Source organism: Empidonax traillii, unplaced genomic scaffold (assembly GCF_003031625.1).
Source record: "Empidonax traillii isolate 1590-97213 ecotype Southwest subspecies unplaced genomic scaffold, ASM303162v1 scaffold739:size655085, whole genome shotgun sequence".
Lineage (NCBI taxonomy): Eukaryota > Metazoa > Chordata > Aves > Passeriformes > Tyrannidae > Empidonax > Empidonax traillii.
In genome coordinates this window covers 416,340-434,851 of record NW_020955932.1, presented here as the reverse complement: position 1 = coordinate 434,851, position 18,512 = coordinate 416,340, and positions in this window count along the sequence as shown.

The following is an 18,512-nucleotide window of genomic DNA, read 5'->3' as shown; positions in this document are numbered from 1 at the left end:
TTGAGTCTTTAAGCAGCAAAAGGTATTTATTTTAGGCAATGTTGGGGGCTAGCCAACTCGCGCTGGACAAAACTAGCCCCAAGTTATCAGTGTAAAGTCAGGTATTTATACAGTTTTTGTAAGAGATTACATCATTTTTACATGAATATTCATATTATTGCAACATTTCATTATAATATTCATAACAGGCAGAGCCTGGGCGGAGTTGTCCTTTTGGGGTGCTGTTTTGGGGGTCGTTCCTGTTTCTTCATCCTCAGGGGGTCCCATTCCAGAAGTCTTCCTCGTTTTGAGCTTTTCAACTTTCTTAGTTGGCTGTCTTCCTGATGGTGAATTTTGCAAGATTTTGGATTCATGCCCCTATTTTGCCACTTATTCCATAAGGAACCCTTCCTTATGTCTATTTAGGTATGTGTGTTAGCATTTTTGGTGTTTTTTATTTCCCTGTGTTTTTACTTTATGTTCTTTGTGTTAGTGTGTTAGCATTCTTTGGCCAGGTGTTATCTTCCTCTAGCCTTGAAGTTTGGTTCTTTTAGTTCTTTACCCAGAGCTTGCATTCTGAGTTAACTACTTCAGGGCCTTGCTCTGTTTCACAGCACTGAGGAAGCTCTTCTTTAAAGGTATCAAAAGTCCTTTGCCCTTTGTGAGGCCAAGATTGGCAAACACAATCCCTTGTTTCACTACTAGTGGTCTTGTACCTGCTGGAGGTTGAATTTTCCAGATATTGATAGATCCAGTATGCCTGGATTAATGCTGTATTTGGATGAGAGAGCTTTTGAAGGCCTTAGGTTCTGTTGCATAAATCAAGGAGTCATGGTTGAACACCTCAGGTATGATAGATTAGAGATGATCCTAATATTGGTTTGAAAAACTGCTCTCAGACCCATTGGAGAAGTCCTATAATGAAAAGATTTTTTGCCCTTAAACACAGGGGGAGGGAAAGAATCACAGAGAGTTAAATGGACTTACCAAATACCAAAATCTTGCAGAGGGAAATCAAGTCAAGGACCCCAAAATTTCTCAGTATCACATTAATAGTGTAGTCATGAGAGGACAGCATCTTCCCTTAGCACAACATGCAAATGCAAAGTATTTTGGAACCTCGTTACAGGGAGTGAAATGATGTGTTTCTGGAGTGGCTTGGTGCTTAAAAGCTCCAGTCAGAGATGTGAAAGGTGGTACCTGCTGCAGGTGCCAACCTGAGAGTGGGCATATTGGGGGATCTCCTGGGGCTTTCATTGCCAGCTACAAAATGGGGGGCATCCTCATTCACTTTACAGGATGAATTGTTTGGGTTTGTAGGAAGCTGAGACCCCAGGGGGGTGCACAGTGTTCAGGAGTCAGCTTGGATGCCATTAGCTCAGTATTGTCACTCCCAGCTCCCACATCTCAGGACAAAAACACTAAAAAAATCAACCCCCCCTTCCCACTTTTCCTTACTGCACCACCTTCCCATTGACTTTATTGCAGTTCATTGTTATTCTTAACTGGGGAATTCTAATTTAATGGTGTATTGGACAGAATCCGCTCGACACCATTACCCTTTACTTTTTTCCTATTTCTGTAGAATAATGTTAGATGATCTGTAGGAAGCCCCCTTTTGTTTAAAATAAAATCTGAATGGAGGAATCTGATTGCTGTCCTCATGTGCTTTTCTGTTCTCTGGAACATCTTCCCATTGCATAAACATCAAATGTAAAGACTGAGGAACTTGATCTAGCAGGTGTCAACTCTTGGGAATACAAATGTTCAGCTGTAGGAAATATCTCTCTTGCAGTGGTGTTGTGGAAGCAATTAGGTAGAGGATAATGGATGGGCTGCAGTAAGGGAATGACTCCACAAAGGTGCTTCATGGTGAGATCATAAAACACAAGAGCAGAGCATGGATGGGCTGGTGATGTCAGTCAAAACCTGTGGTGGAATTCATCTTCTCACAGAGGACTTCTCTCTCGTTGTTGTTGCTGCTGCTTTTAATGGTTCCCAGATTTAGAGGCCATGCTGCAGAGTGACTTCAGCAGCATTAAAGTTGGAAAACCTACTGTGTTTCAGTTTTAGGTAAACTTCTGGTTTCTGTTTCCACTGTCACAAAGTATTTTTTATTCACAAAGCATTTCTTCCTTTCCGAAGACCACAAGTGGGCTGCTTGGATGGGGAAAAGAGTCATTCTTTATTACTAGGGAGCACAAGCCCAACTGCTGGAAAGATCAACCCCTTTGGTTTGGGGTACCTCTGCTTGTTACCTACCTACATCTGCAGATGCAGGTGTAGAAAAATGGGGAGCTTAAGATAAGCAGCATTCATGTAGCTCAGTGGTTGCAAGCACAGGAATGATCATGCGTGGAAACATTCAATCTGCTCAATGTTGCTCTGTTGTAGAGTCAGGCTGCAATGGGAAAACATAAGTGTGAATCAGAAAGTACTGTCTTCAGGAGAATCTTCTTCACTGATTTTGTGAAGGATTCAGATGTAGACACATGGCTAGTGGAAGGGCTCTTTCCCTAATGGTCTGTGCAACAACACCTTTCCTTCTGCAAAGCATCTGGGGCTTATCTGTGCCCTGCTGCCTTGGAAAGAGGAGTTCTGCTCTTCCTCCCCAGTTGCCTTTCCCTGCAGTAGTCTCGTGGCTCAGGGGCATCTCCCTTGAGACAAACCAACCATATAGGTTTTGATACCCATTTCAGTGCAAGGCACGTTTTTGCACACGCGCTTCTGTGCTCCCCACATTTTGCACTTTGCAGGCAAACACGAGCTGAATTCTGCTCCCATTTCTTGGAGATAAATGCATGCAAAACTAGATAAGAGGACTGGAACACAAATCCCTTATTGGCATATGGAACAGACACATGAGCCATGGCCTATGGGCAGCCTGTTAATTTTGACTCCTGTTTGGAAGTAGCTTGCAGGGAAATAAGCTACAAAAGCACAAGAGGAAGATGAGTGTGTGTTGGAGGGGAAGGGCAAGACGAAGGGAAGACCCTTTTTGGGATGGAGCAGCCCAGTCAAGGGAGTCCAGGGTACAGGGGACTGAGGCCTTGGCTGCAATCCTGACACAAAGCAGTAAAACAGCTGTTTCCATGTCAGTTTGTGCAGAAAGTCTTGTTGTCTGCACATGGGGAGGAAATATGAACTTCTGTCCTCAAACGAGGAAGAGGAGCAGGATGTGTCTCCTATTTCCACCTCTCCCACCTTGCCCCAGGCAAGCTCCAGACAGTCTTAGGAGCTGGAATGCAGAGATGTTTGCCCAGCTGCAGAAGAGGAATCATGTTGCCCGAGATGATTTTTATCTGTGCATATGCATCTTTATGTTTTGCTCATGCTTTACTGTGGGTATCAACGTGAGATCAGCCACTTTGAAGCAAAAGGCATGACTTTTTAAGTTTTGAAACAAAACTAAGGGAAAAGTTAGAAAACAAAATGAAAGACAGCTTAGTAATAATGTGAGAAAAATCTCTCTTTAAATTTATGACAATGGCAAAAAAAAATCCACAGAACAAAGAAAATAATAATAATGATAATGCGAGTAGGAAAATTTAATTACAACACGTGTTGGGTGCTCAGGTCCCTAAATTTCCAAGAGCACACCTCCCAATTCAAAATCCCCACCTTTTAAACATTCCTAAGGTCCAACCCTGTTTTACGTCATGGGGGGGCGCTTCTCCTCCTCGGATTGGCTCTCCTGTGCCCCCCCTCTCATGCCAGGGGCAGAGTTTCAGACAAAATGGCTGCCTCCATCTGCCTGCATGGCCAGTCATGTGGCATGGGGCTGGGTCAGCTATATTTCCAGTTAGTATGCAATTCCCTATTCCCACATGCTCAATCCCTGGCATACATTTCAAGACTGAACTGTATGCCTTACAACTTTCACGGAACGCCTATAGGTTAGTAATAACAATAACCCTTTGTTAGTACCCTTTGTCCATTTTATTTGCTTGTAATAAAACTGGTCTTTTATTTCTCACAATAATGTAGTTTTCAGCAATTCCCCTTTCCTCTTCCCTCTTAGTATTCATTTTTCTCTCATATTTTGCTTTTTGGATTCAATAGGTTAGCTATCAACTTCTTGCTATTTATTCACATTGTTCATGCATTTTGGATTTTGCTGACTGAGACCAAAGTGGATCTTGCCTTGAATGTGTCTCAATGATTTAGGAACAAAATTAGAATTAAATGCACTAAATTATATCTATGTGAGGCTTCCTGGCTTCATTTTGATGAACTGGGACTTTTGGAGACGGTAAGGAGGGATAGGTGTACTTTTCTTAGTTTTCATAAATGTGTTGATTTTGCATCACAACTTCATTGAAATGTAGTTTAAAATGCCTACAAAGTTTAGGAACTTGGGAAGTTTTACTCCCACTGATGCTCAATGACATATGGAGTTCCTTCACCCCAGAAGCATTTTTAAAAATCTCTCATTTTTGCCAACAACATCTGATTTTTTTTCTTTTTACTTCCTTTGGATGGGAACAAGCATGGAATCCCTGTGAGAAATATCTCTAATTAAAATTTCAAAGATGGCCAAATAAAGTGAAACAAATAACTTTAATTACAACACATTGGATGCATTGGCCTCGTGGTCAAGTCCGAGCACCCTGAGGATGGGAGGGACAAGTTTAAGGTTTCTTGATTTACATAACCACTCCCTCACTCCTCCCATGGCAAGCCCCGCTTCTTTTCTTCTTTAAAAGGTGATATAACCCCTCTTCTTGGATTCGATTTGGTCTCTCAGGGCCAGCTCGCACTTCCCTTTGCCAGTCCATTGGTTGTCTTAACTGACCTATCAGGTTGTTTCCTTGTCCCGGCCGCGTGGTCCCTCAGCAAGGAGCCCTGGCTGGTCTCATTGTCTTACAGGCTTCCCAGCTCGCCTCTATACTGTAACTATAGGCAACAGCAACAAGTAACTGCAAGCAGACTATGAGTAAGTAGCTGCAAGCAGATGATCAGTGCCCGACTACTAAATAACTCTCCAACCCCCCAAACACTACAGCTTCCAGGCATCTTGACATGAGTAAACTCCTGCTTGTAATAAAACTGCCTTATTTATTTCTTACAATCCCAATACAGAGAAGTTTTTATTCATCAGAGTCTGCAGAGAAGTGATTATGCATCATTGGCTTGGTGGAGCAGAATTTTAACTTCCAGCTCCGGCATTCCTCCACTGGTTAGTTTTAAAATGAAATAGAAACACAAGCCTGTGATTTATTGGTGAAATATTTAAGATAGATTGGTAAATCATTCAAATAGCAGTGCCTTATGTTATAAGTTACCAGCGATGGCTTAAAGAAATTGAAAAGACTAATTTAAAATAACAAGCCAATTTATTAATAAGTGGTAGATAAACAATCACGGCGCACCGCGGGGAGGGGGGGGGGGGGGGGCGTTAGAACATAAGAAAGTTCTCTCACAGCTCGCCCTCCTCGAGCTCTCAAATTTCCTTTTTGAACCCTCTGGGTTCCCGTCCAGACATGCTCAGTACTTAGGTTCTTATTCATACATAGTCCGGGGCATGTGCTCTTTGCACATGCTCAGTTGCAAAGTTTTTCCCATACACGTGTTCCTGGGCTATGTTCCCGGCGTCGGTGGGCTGGGGGCTTCTTTGTGAGCCGGGGTCTTTGCGATGAAAATTGCTGATCTTCCTCAGTGTCCAGTAGATGAACCCAGCTTGGAACATGCGCATTTAATAGGTATTTTCCTCCCCTTCCAGGCTTATCGTATTCCTAAATCCCTTTGACTCTTTGTTTAGGGGAAACTTCTCGGTGTCTCCAGCTTGTCGGCTTGAATGGTGTTATCAGGGTACTGTAAATTACAGGGTCAGACTACCCCCCCCCCCCCCCCTTTTATTATCAACCTCGGGAACAAACGGCAGTTTGTTAGAAGCATTTCACAGTTATGTGGGAAATGCATAATGCATACGAAGTTTTACTAAGCTTAAAAAATCCCTTTAAAATATATGTAGTTTTAACAGCTATGAGAGAAATACATATAGAAATCACACATCCATAGCCTGAAGTTTTACTAAGCTTAACAAAAAAAAATCCCTCTAAAATATATATAGTTTATTACACCTTAGTCTTAAGAAAAATACTGGGGCAGAGACTCCAACAAATGGGTCACCTCCCCTTTTTTAAAAATCTCCCTTTCACCAATACAGAGAGACCAAATGTGAGTAGATATAAATACAAAATAACAGTTTACTGACAAGAAATATAGCAGCAAAACGAACAATATAAACAGAACAGTTCAAATCAAGCCCAGACAGAGATCACCTCTAGTCTCTTCCCCTTTTTGTACACAGACAAAAATGATGACCGATATGTGTTCTCCACCCTTCCCCCTCCCAGGAGAACAAAGAAAAAAGTACTGTGGCAAACAAGTTTCCGAAGAAATGCTCATCCCCAGCTCGGCTGGGCTGCACTCCAAATAGCTCCGCTGGGGTTTGGTCTCTGTGCAGCTCGGATGGGCTTGGCTCTGCGCCACTCCTTATCTTGTTCCTGGCTCTGCTGGGCTCCGCATGGCTGCCATGGTGGTTCTGAGGCAGGGGCTGCAGCTGGGCTGTTCCTGAGCGCAGCTAGGAGAGAAACGGCTGCAGCGGGAGTGGCTTCTGGGGCTGGACCCCCGCGAGCCTGGCAACAGTTACACTTTTGCTAGTTTAGGTAACAGTTGCAATTTCTTGCAACTCCCAAGAGGCAGGATGGTGGAGGCCACTTTCTTGGTACCAATCCAAGAATTCTTCGTAGTGAGGTTTGCCAAACTGAATGGCTGCAGCAACCTGTGTCTCTGTCTCCCTGTCCCTCTGCCCTATCAGCAAGAAAAGCATAGTTCCAAGCGAGATGGTGCAGCTTCTGATTCCTTCCTCATGGTGTCCTCCTCTTCCCCGCCCCTCCCTGGCTCCAGCTAAGGGGCGGGGGGGGGAGGGGGAAAGTTCTTAAAGAAACAATTCCTCCAAAACAGCGTTGGAAAAAGGGAATAAGATACAAACCCTACTTTAACCATGGCACAGAGTTTAAAGCAAGCAAGGAAAAAAAAAAAAAGACAACAGTTCATTCAAATGAGTTCAGTTTTCCTGAATTTGAAAAACGTACATTTGAACTCCCTAGATATCTGAAACAAAATATGACATTTCAGTGTGTTGTGGGTTTATGTGGCTGGGTTTTGATAGCAGGGGGAGGCCGTAGGGGTGGTTTCAGTTATAAGCTGCTAGAAGCTTCCCCTGTCCTATGAAAAGCCAATGATAGCCAGCTCCAGGAGGGACTTCCTTGCTGCTGGACAAGGGAGAGCCAATGAAGTGTGCTTCTGTGATAACATATTTAAGAACAGGAAGAGAACCCTATGGCGTAGAAGAAATTCCAGAAGAAGAAGAGCAGAGAACATGGGATAACAACCAGACTCCAAGGTCAGAGCTCCAGGAGGGGGAAGGAGGGGCCTGGGGGGCCTCCCCCTCTGGCAGGGAAAAGACTGAGAGCTGAGGCCCCTGCCGCTGGTGGAAGACCATTGGGGTGTGGAGATTCCACCCCTGCAGCTCATGGAAGAGCCCATGCTGAAACTGGTGGCTACATGAAGGAGACTGTGACCCTGTGGGAGGCCCAAGGACAGAGCAGAGTCCTGCAGGAGACCTGTGGCCCGTGGAGAGGGAAATCCACCCTGGAGCAAGTTTTTCCTGGGTAGGACTTGTGGTCCTGGTGGGGGACCCATGTCGGTACAACTCAACCCATGAAGGACTGCACCCCCTTGGCAGAGTGACCCACAGGGAGAGGTCCATCAAGGACTGTCTCCCGTGGGAAGGGACCCCACTGATGCAGGGGAAGGACTCAGAGCCATGACCCCCCTGTAGCCCGTGGTGAAGACTATGGTGATGTAGGTGTCCCCCTGCAAGCCATAGAGGACCATCGGGGTGCAGACCCCCATGGAGAAGTGGCCCCCAGGACAGCGGATTGGGAAGAGCTGCTGTCCAAGAGATGGACTCATTTAACAGCGGCAGAAGCAACAGCTGGCTGTGATCCCCCTCCCCTTTTCCATTCCCCTACACTACTGGGGGGAAGAGGGAGAATTTGGAAGAAAGCAGGGGTTTGGGGGGAGAAGGTGTTTGTTTAACACTGTTTTATTTCTCCCTCTTTAGCTCTTATCTTGTTAGCAATAAATTTAAGTATTATCCCCAATCTGACTTGGTTTTGCCTGTTAACAAGTGCCTTCTCTCAATCCTTATCTCTACTCATGAAATTCCCTTGCTGGTTTTTTTTCCCTCCTCTGCCCAGTCGCAGAGGGAGAATAAGAGAGCAGCTTTTAGTGGGTGCCTGATGTCTGGCCAGGGCCAAACCGCTACAGTCTTGGTGCCGAAATCCAGGAAGACTGTCAGAAGAGGCAGTGACTAGGTCAACCCACTACACAGTGTGAAGAGAAACATATTTTAAAATGAAAAAAATCAACCTTATTATCCTCCAAGCAAACCTAATCTTCAATCTTTCTCCATTTGATCCCTGCAGACTGTTTTATCTTCAGTGCTAGTAAGTGTTGCAGCCCTCCATCATTTCCTACCACTCATCTACCACATCCTTGAGCACTCTTCCAGCCTGCCTGCAGCTTTCCTCTTTCAACAGAATCACTGAATCAATCAAGTTGGAAAAGACCTCTGAGATCATTGAGTCCAATCTATGAACAAACACCACCATGTCAACTAGATCATGGCACCAAGTGCCTCGTACAGTCCTTCCTTAAACATCTCCAGGGATAGTGAGTCCACCAGCTCCCTGGGCGGTCCATTCCAATATCTAATCACAGTTTTTGTTAAGAAATTCTTTCTAATGTCCAACCTAAACCTCCCCTGGCACAGCTTAAGACTATGTCATCTCATCCTGTTGCTTGTTGCCTGGAAAAAGAGGCTGACTTCCACCTGGCTACAACCTCCTTTCAGGTAGTTGTAGAGAGGGATAAGGTCACCAGTGATTAAAATTATGACACAAATCATAACAATTAGTCCTTGTCCACGTGGAGACCAGTTATGAGTGGTGTCCCTCAGGGGTTGGTACTGGGGCCGATACTGTTCAACATCTTTGTCAGCAGCATGGAGAGTGGGATTGAGTGCACCCTCAGCAATTCCTCAAATGCCAATGAAGAGGCTTTTTGTCTTAATGTTGCTAAGCCAGGGGGAGACTTCTCCAGTCTTCTTGTCTGGGGTTGGAATATCACCTCGTCTTGCATGTGGATCTTCCGTCCTACCTTGTACTGGAGAAAAAGCTTGTTCAATCTGCTATACTTGTCTTTGCTGAGTTGCCCTCTGGTATCTGTATAACATTGTCACAAGGTAAAAATAGAACTGTCTTCTCAGAGGAGGAGATAGAGATCATGCTCATGGTCTCTAAGGACTCCAGAGTTGTGGCAATAATAGTGTAGACTGGTGAAGTAAAGGGTGACTAAAGCATAAAGTGGTTTTGTGGAGCCTTTACACTAATTTCATAGAATCATAGAATGATTTGGGTTGGAAGGGACCTTAAAGATCATCTAGTTCCAACCCCTCTGCCATGGACAGTGACACCTTCCATTAGACCAGGTTGCTGAGAGCCCCATCCAACCTGGCCTTGAACACTTCCAAGGATGGGGCATCCACACTTTCTCCAACTTTTTCCCCCAACTTTTGAGATAAAATATGTTGAAATTACTGTATTCTAAGGAACATTTAATGTTTTCAGTTTCTGTGCACCTAAGTTTCTCCAAATTCTAGAGAGGTTACTAGCTCCCACAGCTGTATCTGTTCTGAACGTCAGATCAGTGGGACACTTTAAAAGCAACGATGATTAGGTTTTGACATGTCTTCAGTGAAAACACATGGGAAACGTTGTCATGGTTTTGCTGGTTCTTAGAAACTAAGTAGGAATTTTTCCCTTCCCCCTGCCTACTGCATGCAGAGCTGTTAAGTGGGCACTTAAGGGACACAAAAGAAGCTGGCTTCGGGTTAATTGCTCAGAATCTCTTCTCCTGGGAAACGGGGTGTGAGGAGCTCTTCTTTACTTTTTTTTTCTCTCGTCTCCTGGGAAAGGGGGGAAGTAGTTTTTGGGGCTTACTGCTGAGGCTGGAACAAGGTCGGAGTGGAGGCTCGGTGTGGTTCTGTAGTTCTTGGCCTGCTTACCAGCTGTGGATCCTGCTTGGATTTTTCATCAGAGAGGAGCTGTTTCCCGGAAGTTTTTCCCATTCCCCGTTCCCGTTTGTTTCTTTCCTGGCGGTGGTCCTTGTGCACATCAGGGGGAGAGAGAGGACTGTGCTGCACTATTCGACCAGCCGAACAGAGTGAGTGTTTGTGTTTTTTTCATTGGGGAGGGCTTTTTTTTTGTTGTTTCTCTCCCCCCTCTCTCTCTCCCCTTTCCCAGTGTGTGGGGAAGGGGAGGGAAGCCCATTTTTTTTTTGGTTCTCCAACACATCCTGGAGGGTGTCACCCCCACGTGGCAATGACCAGTGATTCCACAGCACCCCCTTCTGGCCAGCATAAAGAACTGCAGGTTATGCATCTCCAGTGATCCAACGCCACCTGGTGACTGGCACAGGACATTACAAGCTCTGCATCTCCAGGGATCCAACGTTGCCCCCGTTAACTGTGGTTAGAATTGCACCAAAGGGCGCAAACTGAACTGGTTCCTTTTTTCTTTGCTTATTGGTTTGTTTTGAAGGGGATTATCTGCGGGTATAGGAGTATTGTTTGGTTGTTTTACTTGTTTTCTTTCATTGTTTCTGCCAATACACACATACCTTTTAATAAAGGGCTGTTATTTTTCCTTTTCCATAATTTTTTTTCCTTCAATCGGAGCCTCTTAGTTTCGGATTTATAATTTCTTAGAGGGAGGAGTTTGGGTCTTTTTCTCATAACTCATCCTCAGCAAAACACCTGTGTCTCATTTAAACTGGGACAAACGAGCATCAAAATACATAGATGACTTTGAAAAATTCAGCCCTTTCTCTTCATCTACTCCTGTTTCAGCACAAAAAGAAACATTTTTCAAGTTCTTTAGCAAACTAGTCTTGAGCTGTGTAGCTGAGGAGGAGAAAACTTGCAAGGTCAGCCTCTTTCAAACATGTGGCAGCTGAGAAGAAGATATATAGGACAGGCAAATCCAAACAATACTTTTACAAGTGGTATTTATCTTTTTTTGTGTATGTGTGTGTGCCTATATTCTACTTCTCCACCTGCCTTCAAAGGGAAGGTGATTAAAAGGATTTACTTGTCCTTTTTGTTGCTGTAGGGGAAAGAGTACCATTTGTGCATGATGCTACAAGAGATGCTGCAGGTGAAACTACCTCATAGGGGACAATCCTGCCTGGAGGGGACAACTCCTGAGATTGAAGCACTTTTTTTTTTCTTTCTTCTTTATGGGTTTGTTGTGCTGTGGAACCAGGTCTTATATGCCACGTAGGAGCAAGGAATGGTTTATGTAGCAATCAACTCCATCAGCAGTAGCGACAATCACACAATGCTTCATCTTTTTGTAATAGACTTAGTGTGTCTGTGGTCTGAAAGTATGGCCAAGAGGGAAGGGGATGTAAAATGTTGGGCTTTTTAAAAATTTTTGTTCTTGGAAAGAGCCTGTCTGAGTTCCTTTATGCTTTTCAGGCTCAGAGATGAGAGAGAGCATGCATATGTGTGAGGGTGTGCACACATCTGTACCCATACAGTCGCTCAAGTGGGAAAAAACCCTATTTGCAGTTTACACAGGAGGAATTTCTGATGGAGAACCCAGTGCTAAGCAGAAAGACACATCCTGATCTCTACCAAGTGAGGGGCATGCTTGCAAACGCACGCACACACACACTCTCCAACTGCTCTGCATAATACATACAAAGTGCTGCCCTTTAATGAACATAAACTGTGACAGCTGGGATGCAGCCAGCCAAACCTTGCCATTAATAAACTGGGAACAGTCTTCTCCTTTTTAGTCTCTTTCAGTGCTAGCCCTGTAGTTTCATCTCCCTTGAATGCTGTTCCCCCTCATTTGGGGCTCCAATTCTGAGATTTGGTGCATTGTTTGAGGTTGCGGGATGTCGTATTGATTTCGGAGCTTTTGTATTGACTCCAGGCTCCTGAATGAAGCTGTCATGTGTGTCTGTGGTTGGCTAGCAGGCTGTCTGGTTGCAAACTGTGCTTTCCTTTGTTGTTTAGGCCTCACTGAGCTGAGGGAAGAGGCTTATTTCAGGGTGATTTTCCACCACCCTAACACCAGCTGTCTATTATACTGCTGCTTGTCTCCACCTTGGATTCAGTTCTCATTTCCCTTCACTCTTCTCTTCCACTCTACAACTTTAGGCACTTGGACACTGTTTCTTCAAGATGCATGGATCACCCTGACAGAACAGCTTAAAAAACATAAACATAAACACTGAATATGTTATACTTCCCAATGTCATTTATGCACCCATAAGGATTTTCATTTTAGGGTTCTCTGTTGCAGTGCTATACATAGAATCATATAATATGCCAAGTTGGAAGACACCCTCAAGGATCATCAAGGCCAACTTCTGACCCTGCACAGATCACCCCCAAGAATCACACCATGTGCCTGAGAACATTGTCCTTCTGGAACTCTGTAAGGCTTGCTGCTGTGACTGCTTCCCTGGGGAGCCTGTTCCAGTTTTCAACCATCCTCTGGGTGGTTGCACCAGTGTGCTGGTTTGAAAGTAAACCAGCAGGAGAAATGAACCCAGGTCAAGAGAGATTAAAAGTCAGAGTTACAATTTACTAAAAAGATTACAATAAATACAGTGATACAGGGAAAAAACAGATATATAACCCAGGACCCTGGGACAGAACAGTGTTTGTTAGCCCCTGTGCTGGGCACCACGTGGCCCCCCTGAGTGCAAAGTAAAAGGAAAAGGAAACCTGTTGGTCAGGATGATGGTCGCAGTTCTGTTGAAGTAATAATCGCAGTCTTGTCAAGAGTGGCAGTGGCAGTCCTGTTGAAGTTCTGGTCCTCCTCTGGATCCAATGAGTGGTACCAGAAATTGGCAGCCAGCTCCTCGGGGGTGAGGCTACTGCCAGTATTTTCAATGTCTGTTGCTCAAAACCAAGGAAGGCTTATGGGAACCGAGCAGGGCCCAGATGAACCTGCCAGTGGCTGCAAGGTGCACGGCAGAGTGCAGCTAAGTCGAGCCCACCTCTCGAGCTGATCTTTCCAGCGACAGACTTGGGAGACTGACTGGGGGTAAGATGGGATCCTTCACTTAATCCTAACCAGGTCCTCTGTAGCACAGAGCCTGGCAGCTCAGTTGACACCTGCCAGTGTCTTGTGTCTGATTCCTTTAGATGGGGTTGGCAACTGTAGGTGAATTATTAATATAATAAATAATAAATCCGCATGGACCCATTCACCAATGTGGTGAGTAACAGAATGGCTTTATTCAAAATAACAAGGGCTTAAATAGGAAATTTGAACCATGACACGTCACAACGTGACCCTCTTAACCAATTATAATCAGGTGCTCCACTGTGCATGTGCAACAGAGTATCCAGTACCATATTTCCCAGAGTGCCCCTCTGGCACTCTTCCTGAAACCAGAAAGGCCACATCTCCCCTCATTTTATTAAAACAAGTTACAGAACAGTGCAAATTTGAATTTTTTTTCTTAACCATTTTTTAACATAGCAATCCTCATCTAACACAGTAACCTTTTCAACTGTTTTACCTTTGTGGATTTGCGGTTTGCAACAAGTATATTCATTTAAGACTTTTCTTCGGGGTCTTGGGGATAACTTGATACAACCTTAAACTTTATTTTTCTATGGGTTTGAATGTAACCAGGTAGAAACAATAACTATTAATCTAAGGGTTATTTGCAACTGGGTAGAACATTATTTTTCTGAGGGTCTGCGTATAACTGGGGAAAACTCAACTTTATTTCAAGGAAAAGGTTTTTTAGGGGAGGAATGTTGTGTTCCCAGCTGTCCCCTAATAGGATAATGTGGTGGAGGTGGTGTTTGTTGTGTGAGTGTAGTTGTTCAAGGCATATTTGGCATAAGGTGCTTTTTGGTTCACATACATTCATATGTTCACACAATCTTTCTCATTCATTCTTAGGCGGTTGCCTCAATGTCTCCTCACTCATGCATACCTACAATCTTTATTATGCCTCTACATTTCAGTCGCATGGGTTAAGTTTGGTAATAGTCACTAGTTATGTGTTTCTTTGTCTCCAGTTTCTTCATTTGTCTTCTCTGGTGATTGCTCCTGCTGTGAAAGAGGGCTGATATATGGTCTTAAACACCTAGAAGGAATCCACCTCAATTTAGTACCTGTAGAGATGCAAACATACCCTCTCCCCCATGTCACAAGGTCCACCTGTCCTGACCATTGTCCTGTTATTATGTCTTTTACCATGACCGGTGGTTTCTGAGGGGAATGTATCTGAGTTTTATGTTGGCATTCATACTTACTACAGTCTGTGTCATCATAATTTAAGGAATTTAAAACATATGTTGCTTTCTACAGTCATTCCTGCAGACTACATGTGGATTCCCCCTTTTTATGTTGTTCCAGCATCTCTTTCAGTGTGAGGTGTGCTCTCTCCACAATCACTTGTCCCATCTGTGAGTGTAGTATGCCTGTGGAATGAAAAATTCCCTAATCTGTTAGAAATGTTTTGACTTTTGAGGAACAATATGCAAGACCATTGTCTGTTTTTATGGTTTTTGGAGTTCCCAAAGTTGCAAAGCAACTAAGCCAGTGTCTGATGACATCCCTTGCCTTCTCCCCAGTGTGTGCAGTAGCATAAATAGAATATGTGTCTATTATGACATGGACATATTTTAGTCGACCAAATTTGGCTATGTGTGTCATGTCCGTTTGCCACATTTCATTGACTGTTATGTCTCAGGGTTTAACCTCTTCTTTAGATGACATTAGGGCAATTTACTGACAGTCAGGACATGACACGATGATATCTAGAGCTTGGTTCATTTTGAGTTGGAATTGTTTTTTTAGGGAACATGCATTTTGATGAAAGAATAAGTGGATTATTTTAGCCTGCTCAAGAGTTTTGGGGACTGTGACCGTCACAGTGGCAGCATCTGCTTTTTGATTACCTTCTGCTATGGGTCCTGGCAAATCTGTGTGGGAGCAGACACGTATTATGTAAAAGTCAAATTTTCTGTGGTTGACAAGGAACCATGTAGTACGTATTTCTGCAAACAGACAAGGATTAGTGACATCTCAAAGGAAAGAGGTTTCGAGACGTGAAACCAACCCTGCAGCATAACACGAATCAGTAATGACATTAAGTGGCTGATCAGGAAACAGTTCAATGGCTATGTGGATAGCAGCAAGCTCTAGAATTTGTTCAGAACCTTGGTTTATGGTCTGTACTTCATTGTCCAGTGTCCCGTGACAGGGTTTACCCATGTTACCGCAGCCTTTTGTGACCATCCAGATGTGCCAGTGAAGACAGTAATGCCTTCCACAGGTAGGCACATATGTGCTACTCAAAGTCTCCAAATAAGAAAACAAGTGGGAAGAGGAAACACCGCTTTCTTTAACTATTTGCCTCAGTTTTTTTCCCAGTTTAAATGAGACAAGGGTCTTTTGCTGAGGAAGAGTTAGGAGAAAAGACCCAAACTTCTCTTTCTAAGCAATTATAAATACAAAATTAAGAGGTTCCGATTGAAGGAAAACAAATTATGGAAAAGGGAAAATAACAGCCCTTTCTTAAAAGGTATGTGTGTATTAACAGAAACACACAAAAAAAAAACAAATAAAACAACCAAGTAATACTCCTATACCCACAAATAATCCCCTTCAAGAACAAAACTGATAAACTGGTAAAAGGAAGAGTAAAACAGTTCAATTTTTTGCACCCTTTGGTGCAGTTCCAACCACAGTCAGCAGGGGGCGACGTGGAGTCACTGGAGATGCAAAAACTTGTAATGTCCTGTACCATTCACCGGGTGGCGCTGTTGGATCACCGGAGATGTAGAACTTGTAGTGTCCTATAGTAGCCACCAGGTGGCGCTGTTGGATCACTGGAGGTGCAGAACTTGTAATGTCCAGTGCCTGTCACCAGGTGGCGCTGTGGGATCCCTGGTCACTGCCACGTAGGATGGAGAAAAACAATACCCTCCTGGTATGTCAGAGGGAAAGAAAAAAAACAAACCAAAAACCAAAAAGAACAACTCAGTTCCCCTTCCCTTCCCACACTGGGAAAGGAGAGAGGGAATGGGGGGGAAGGGGGAAGGAAAAAAAAATGGCAATAAGACAGAAAAGTTCTCCCAATGGAAGAAAACTCACGAACTTCATCTGGTTAGGATTTGCTTTAAGCAGGGCCTGCAGCCAGCAACAGCTAAGCAGAGAGCAGCAGCAAACTCCCCTCCGACAGGAAAGAAAAGAGCCAGGCAGTGTCTGCAGCTCGCAGCAGGTCCCAAGCCCCACCGGCACACCAGACTCCCCTCCCAGCCTGCATGCCAGTCACACAGTAGCCCCCCCCCGAACTCCTCCCACTTCGTTGCCCAGGAGACAAGAGAAAAAAAAAGTAAAGTGCAAGTCCTTATCTGCCTTGTCTCCTAGGAGACTAATGTCCTGCCATCAGCCATGGGGCTTGGTCTTTTGTAATCTGAGGTGCTTATCTTGACATCCAAGGGGGAAGGGAGAAAATTCTTCATCTGACTACGAGAGTTAGCTAAAACCACGACAACAGGGCACACATGGCAGGGGGAAGGGAAAGAAAAAATTCCTTGCTAAAACCTGATCCATGACAGGTTTTTCGTCACCTCGTATGATAAGCTTCAGAACTGAGGGTTCCGCTGCGGCCAGTAGATTACTTTCCAATTGCCCACTCTGACCGCCTCCTTCCGCACTTATCCCACTTTCTCACAGATACATCCATGCTCATGCATCTGTCCTCATTCAGAGGGACAGCAACAGACCCCTCTCCCGGGTCCTCCATTATCTCACTTTCTTCCAGACCACCTCCCTCGGCCTCTGCCAGAGGCATATCACAAAATGCCCACACCACCGGAAGAGATGGGTTCCTTCCCGCCACGTGGTTGGCACAAGATGGCTGCAGGGGCGGAAGAGGAGGGTCTATTTCCTTCTCTTGGCATGGGCAAGATGACGACACTCATGTCACAAAGCATTTGCCACACGGTCGCAAGTCAGCCCTGGGTAAGCAGTGAGCGCCATCTCACATGCCCTCCCCAATTTCGTGGCATAAGTCTATTACTCGCTCCTCCATAACGACCCCTGAATCCCATGCTCACTCCCTAGGACCCGACACAGAAGTACAACCTATAACATTTCTCTCTTGTTCCTGGCCCTGGTGAAATAACGCCTCATCCGACAGTAAACCTTCCCTTTCCCATATTCACTCCTCTCTTGTCCCTGGCAAGCCCCTCCCCCTCCCATCTCCATTCCCGACTTCTACGAGAACTGTTTGCCTACCAGGAGCTGGGGGGGTGGGGGAAGGGAGGGTTAGGGTTTGTTCCCACGGGTGGTTTTTCCTTTGTTTGTGCAATTTGTAAGGTGTTCATAACCTGAGTCCATGTAGTCAGATTTCTAAAGGCTTCCATATCCCCAGACATTGCTTTGTGTCTCATTGTCCTTCCAATTTTCTGCCAAACAGTCATGTTTAATGCTCCGGTCAGCGGAATTCACAGTGACGTTCATCCGTTTTAATAAATCCACTAATTTTTCTTCCTTAATTTCTCTTGAGTGCTTCTTTAACATTAAACTTAGGACTTCTGCATTTTCCTGTAATTCAGGTGAATTAGAATTTCCCATTTTCGGCCTCTCACTTGGGACTCAGATGCAACTTTTTCTTCTTTCTTCTTTAAAACTTTACTTTTAAATGTAGGACCTCTTCCTACTGTCCCAGTCTAATAGTGCGCACTTCTTCTCAGAGCTCCCCTGTGGTCCTTGCTGCCAACACCCATCAGAGGTTTTTTCAGCTCTGGTTCCTGTCATCTTTGCTTTTTTCCAGCAAGCATTCTTCAGCACTAATTTAGGCTGGGACCTAACACTTTTCATATTTGTCCCCTGTTGTAGGTGAATTATTAATATAATAAATAATAAATCCGCATATATGAGTAACAGAATGGCTTTATTCAAAAGAACAAGGGCTTAAATAGGAAATTTGAACTGTGACATGTCACAACATGTGACCCTCTTAACCAATTATATCCAGTACCACATTTCCCAGAGTACCCCTCTGGCACTCTTCCCAAAACCAGAAATGCCACAGTCAACTCTTCATAGGATGGCTCTGGGCAATGCTACAGGGATTTGTGTGTGTTCCCATGCCTCCTCCAGAGCTGCTGGTGTGAAGTAAATTGTGACAGACCCTCATTTGACTTCTGAGTAATGCAGTATGATGTTTCTTGACTGCAGGCTGTTAAGACTGGCAACTGCTCCGTTCCTGTCACCTGTGCAGCTAATTAGGCCTGTTACTATTATTATACTTTTTCTTCTTTTTCTGCAAACTTTGGCCAACTGTTGGAGCCTGTGGTGAAAAAAGGAGGGTGAGGCCAGTGAGATTCCCTGTAAGAGGTGGGATAA